Source organism: Echinops telfairi, unplaced genomic scaffold (genome assembly GCF_000313985.2).
Source record: "Echinops telfairi isolate 266 unplaced genomic scaffold, ASM31398v2 ScPeMD7_1957;HRSCAF=2489, whole genome shotgun sequence".
In the NCBI taxonomy this organism is placed as follows: domain Eukaryota; kingdom Metazoa; phylum Chordata; class Mammalia; order Afrosoricida; family Tenrecidae; genus Echinops; species Echinops telfairi.
Window position 1 is genome coordinate 3,790,454 of NW_022105855.1, and position 5,559 is coordinate 3,796,012.

The following is a 5,559-nucleotide window of genomic DNA, read 5'->3' on the forward strand; positions in this document are numbered from 1 at the left end:
ACTGCCCCCATGAGTTTCTGAGACTGTACTTCTTTATGAGAGTGGAAAGCCCCATCTTTTCCCCTCAGAGTGGCTGGTGGTTTCAAACTGCTGACCTTGTGGTTAGCAGCCCAATAGAACTTAATGTCAATGACTTCCAGCAAAATGGCAAACTAGGTAGATATGCCACATAGACCCTCTGCTACAAAGAAACCAGAAAACTACTGAAACAGATACAGATAATAATCCTGCAACTCTCAGCTTTGGAGGAAAGGCTAGATAAGTGGATTAAATAGCAATTAAGAAAAGAAGCCCCGCCACTCCACTCCACCCCTCCAAAAAAGAAAAGAAGTCAATCAGATGTGGACAGAGGGGAGACAGACAGATGAATAGACAGCTTGCCTGGCTGACATGATCATCTTAATCTTAAACTTTCAAAGCATGCCTCAATTCATTAAAAAAATTTAAGATATCACAAAGCATCTTCTTAGATCACAATGCTGTAAAGTTAGAAATCTATAATAGGAAGATTATGAAAAAAATCAAATACATGGAAATAACAGGTTTGTTTAAAGCTACATAGTAGTTGAAGGAATTAAAAAAAAAGAAATTACAAATGTCTTTGAAATTTCCTTGAATCAGATGAGGATGGGAAAACAATATACCCACCTCTGTGGGACACAGCAAAAGTAGTTCTCAGAGAGACATTTCTATCAATAAGCACATCATGAAATAAGAAAGGGCCAAAATCAACACCTTAACCCAACATTTCCAGCAAGTAGAAAAAGAGCCCTGAAAGACACCCACAGCACCAGAAGAAAAGAAACAATAAAGATTAAAGCAGAACTAAGTGAAAATAGAAATCCATAGGAAGAATCAGCAAGCCAAGAAGTTGGGTATTTGAAAGTATTGACTAAATTAACAAACCACTTGCAAATTTAACAAAGGATAAGAAAAAGGTGCAAATAACAAGAAAAAACGGAAAACATTCATTCATTGAACACATTATGGGTCGGGTATAATGAGAAAATAAAAAGAATCTTTTTTGTAAAAAATAAAAGGGGTGATGTCATAACAAAACCAATGGAAATAAAAGGGATGGGCAAATTTCTAGAAACACACTACCTACCTAAACATGGACTGTCAGAAAACCTGGACAGATACCAACGTCAATTGGCAGAACACAGTTCAGACAATTTCTACATCTTACTTTAGTGAATAGCAACTTGTGTCTTAAAAGCTCACGAGCAGCCATTTAAGGTGCAACTATGGGTTTCTCTCCGGAGGCAAGAAGCCCGAATGAAAAGAAAACAATATAGACCAGTCCAATGTAGACCATGCAAACACCAGTCTCCACAACCACGAGAGCACAAGGACTAAATGGTGCATGACTGTAACTGCCAATTGCTCTGAAAAGAATCACATTAGGAGATCCTGGATGTAGTGGGGAAAAGTGTAGAACAGAACCCAATATTGTAAAGCAGGTCAGTCCGATTGGTTAATGGACACGGGAAACCCCACAAGCCTATGGTCCTTAGTGGCCCTTGAGGTCTGAAAGTAAACTCAGCCCTGTGTTAGGAAAACCAACCATTGAAGATAAAAAGAACAGAGGGTTAGGTAAGTAGAAATAGAAACAGGAAAAATAGGCAAGAAGTGTGATAAGAGTTGGTCCATTGAGGGGATTACAATGGAGCAGTTGAAACAAAATGTGCATAAATTCTTGAATGTAAAACTGATTATCTGCTCTGTAAACCTTCACATGTTTCACAAGAAAAGCTTTTTAAAAAGGGAGACCTGAAGTTAGAACACAAAAAAGGTAAATGAGTTGAAGGGAAAAAATGTAAGCCTCAAGTTGCAATATTGAAAAAATTAAGGAGTAATCCCAGGACCATTGGAAATGGAGCAAGCAGGTTCAAGAGCTTTGGGTGAAGTGGTGGGGTTGCTGAGACCAGAAACACGAGAGGCTGAGGCAAGGAGACAGAGCAGTTGGGCAGCATCAAGACTATGGAGTAGGTGGGCTTCCTGGCCTATGGAGGCAGAGGCAAGGGCCACGTGACTGAGACACTGAGGACCAGCCAGTGTCTTGCCTGCTGGCTGAGGAAAAGCATCGCTGGGCTCCAATGACTGTATCTTTACTGTTTTCTAATCCTGGCTTGTGATGATTTATTATCTTCCCTGATAAACTCCTTTAATTTGGGGGGTAGGGGAGTTAATGACAATAGAAAAACTCAAGAGAAAATACCCATTGTCAGGGATTTTGCATGTGTGAAAGGGAGATCATCACTATCTCACAGGGTTGTGTAAGTGTTAAGGGTATTTAAATAGAATTTGGTGTTTACACATGTGCTCAATAAATGTATGTTTTCTCTCTTTCTCCCTTTGAGTTCCTGAGCGCTGTATATCTTTTTCACTTTAAATCGACTGGGGGTGGAGGGAGGGGAAGAGGGAAACACTGGCATACCAAGTAAGCAGTAATACAACGTGAGAGTGGGAATAACAACATTAATATGTGACAATAAACTTTAAGCCAAAATTTATTATGACAGAGAAGGACATTGTATGCACCACTTTTTGACGAAGGATGGAATGATTTTTAAAAGTGAATAAAGAAACAGTTAATATGAAACATTTAGACCTAACAGACAGAGCATCCCACTCAACAGTAGCAATGGACACAATCTACTTCATTACACATGTGTTTGGTTTAGATGATTTTCAGACACAAAGTAGATTTCAGTAAGTTTTAAAAAATTGAAACCATATAAAGCATCTAGGCTGACCATAATAGAATGAAACTAGAAGTCAATAAGAAGAGTAAGGAAAGTCAACTAAATTTCTGGAAACATAAACACTATTAAAATTACAAATCCATCGGGCTATCAAATACATCAAAAGGATACTTAGAGTCTTTCGAATGTAGTCGAAGAGGTGAACATTAATTTTATTGTGTCTTGATCCTAGCGTACACATCACTTTGTAGCCTATGTGACAAATTGGGAGGGATATTTAATGTACTTTGCTGCAGACCCAAATATGATGGCTTAATTGCAGTAGAGCATTTGTGGGATTGAGCTGTGAGTTGGCCCACCCATTTGCTTCACAGCCCATTTTTTGTTGAAAGAATGACAAACGGACAGGTGATGGGTATTTAAACTGAATCATTTTTTTTAAACTGAATCATTTGGCAGACACTTTCTCAAAATAAATTTTGCCCGTCACTTCAAATGAACAACCTGCAGTGTCATTGCCATGACATACATTACCATACAGAAATTAGGTTTATGGGGAATACTTCTTCCACCAGCTTCTCTTCAGTTGAGATAGGTGGTGACATGAACACATGGACTTTTTGAATAATAGAAGCCAACATATAAAACTAAGGTGTAATGCATTACTTGGTGAACCAACAACATCTCCCAATGTTGTTACTCAAAATCTATCATAAGTGAAGGAGTCCAGTTTATTTTAATGTAATACTAAAAACGTATTGATGAAACTACTTTGTGTCAAGTTTATGCTCAGTTACCTGGAATGCTATTAAAACTTTCTCTTTAACTCACAAATAGTTCCTGAAATCTTCTGAAAATCAGCCTGTCTGCTTGAGCATTATGCTATGTTAATAGTAGATGTGGGATCAAAATTACAATTCATATTTGAAAGATTAGATAGAGACCTTACGGGGCAACCAGTTTGTTAATGAGAGGGGGTAAGTGGTTGTACAGCTTGAAGAATGTAGTCAGTGTCACTAAATGGTACACAAACTATATATTACTATGTAGGCTCTCAACACAATAAAATTAGAAAAATATTTCCTTTCCTTTTTTTTTCTGAGCTGAAGTTTTTTTTTTTTAATCATTTTATTAGGGGCTCATACAACTCTTATCACAATCCATACACACATCAATTGTGTAAAGCGCATTTGTACATTCATTGCTCTCATCATTCTCAAAACATTTTCTCTCCACTTAAACCCCCATTAGGTCCTCATTTTTCCCCTCCCTCCTTGCTCGCCACTCCCTCATGAGCCCTTGATAGTTTATAAATTGGTATTTTGTCATATCTTGCCCTGTCCGACGTCTCCCTTCACCCACTTTTCTGTTGTCCATCCCCCAGGGAGGAGGTCACATATAGTTCCTTGTAATCGGTTCCCTCTTTCCTACCCACTCTCCCTCTACCCTCCCTGTTTCGACACTTACACCACTGGTCCTGTAGGGCTCATCCATCCTGGATTCCCTGTATTTTCAGTTCCTATCTGTACCAGTGTACATCCTCTGATCTAGCCAGACTTGCAAGGTTGAATTCGAGTCATGGTAGTGGGAGCGGGGAGGAAGCATTTAGGAACTAGAGGAAAGTTGTATTTTTCATCGTTGTTACATCGCACCCTGACTGGCTCATCTCCTCCCCGAGACCCCTCTGCAAGGGGATCTTCAGTGGCCTACTAATGGGCTTTAGGTCTCCACTCTGCACTCCCCCCTCATTCACTATGGTAAGATTTTTTGTTCTGATGATGCATTGTACCTGATCCCTTCAACACCTTGTGGTTGCATAGGCAAATCTTTCCTTTTCAACTAAAAAAAAAAAAAATCTGTTGTGCCTGTGAACCTCAGCCTGTCAGTTAGTTATACTACAAGGCAGGGTACCCCTGAAGACAATGGTCTGGTACAAACACCACATGACTCATATGATGAGGTCACTCTTTTTGTGTAAGCTTTGTCTGATGACAGCAGTCTCTTACTCTTCCAGAATATCAAAAAGATCACAGGCCACTCTTACAGTTGAGTGTGGCGATCGGTGATGCTGGAGAGACTCAGGGAAGTCTGTGAGTAACATCTATGACAGCTATAGGAAAGATGACTGGCAGTCGAGCATTTTGTAGAAGTTGGAATCCTGCTGGCGTCAAGGTGAGTCAGCTAATTGAATAATGACATTTGCAAATGTGGGAATACCACAGTGACTGGTCAGGATCTAAAAGGGTGGCAAGTGGAAGAAGGAAGGAAGAGGCAGTGTGACACAGTGCACAGTAATAAAGTCGTTGTTGCCTCTCGGGAATTTTTAAAAATGGCATTTACAGAGCGTATAGTTACTGGCAAAAATATGATGAGACAGCCTCATCCTTCCCCTCTGGCGCTGCTGATGCGTTGGGATCAGCCCAATTGGTAACCCATTATGCCACCAGAGTTCCAAACTGGTAAACAGGAATCCCTAAGTCAGCCAGGGAAGTAGGAGAAAAGGCTACCTGGAGAAAGGAATGGTTAAAATATCTTCGAAAGCGTGGCGCACTACTGATTTGAGGAACTGCTCTAAGTATGAGCTAGAGGGGAAATGGCACAAGAGAAAATGGAGTATTGTTGTTTACTACCTTACATGTTTATTCTGGAAAGAGGGAATGAAATAGACAACTCTTATTGATAAGTTTCGTACTGTTAACAATTCTGGTGGTAGAGTGGGTTCTGTGTTGGGTGGTATAGAGGGTTCTGAGTTGGGTGGTAGAGTGGGTTCTGAGTTGGGTGGTAGAGTGGGTTGTGTATTGGGTGGTAGAGTGGGTTCTGTGTTGGGTGGTAGAGTGGGTTCTGTGTTGGG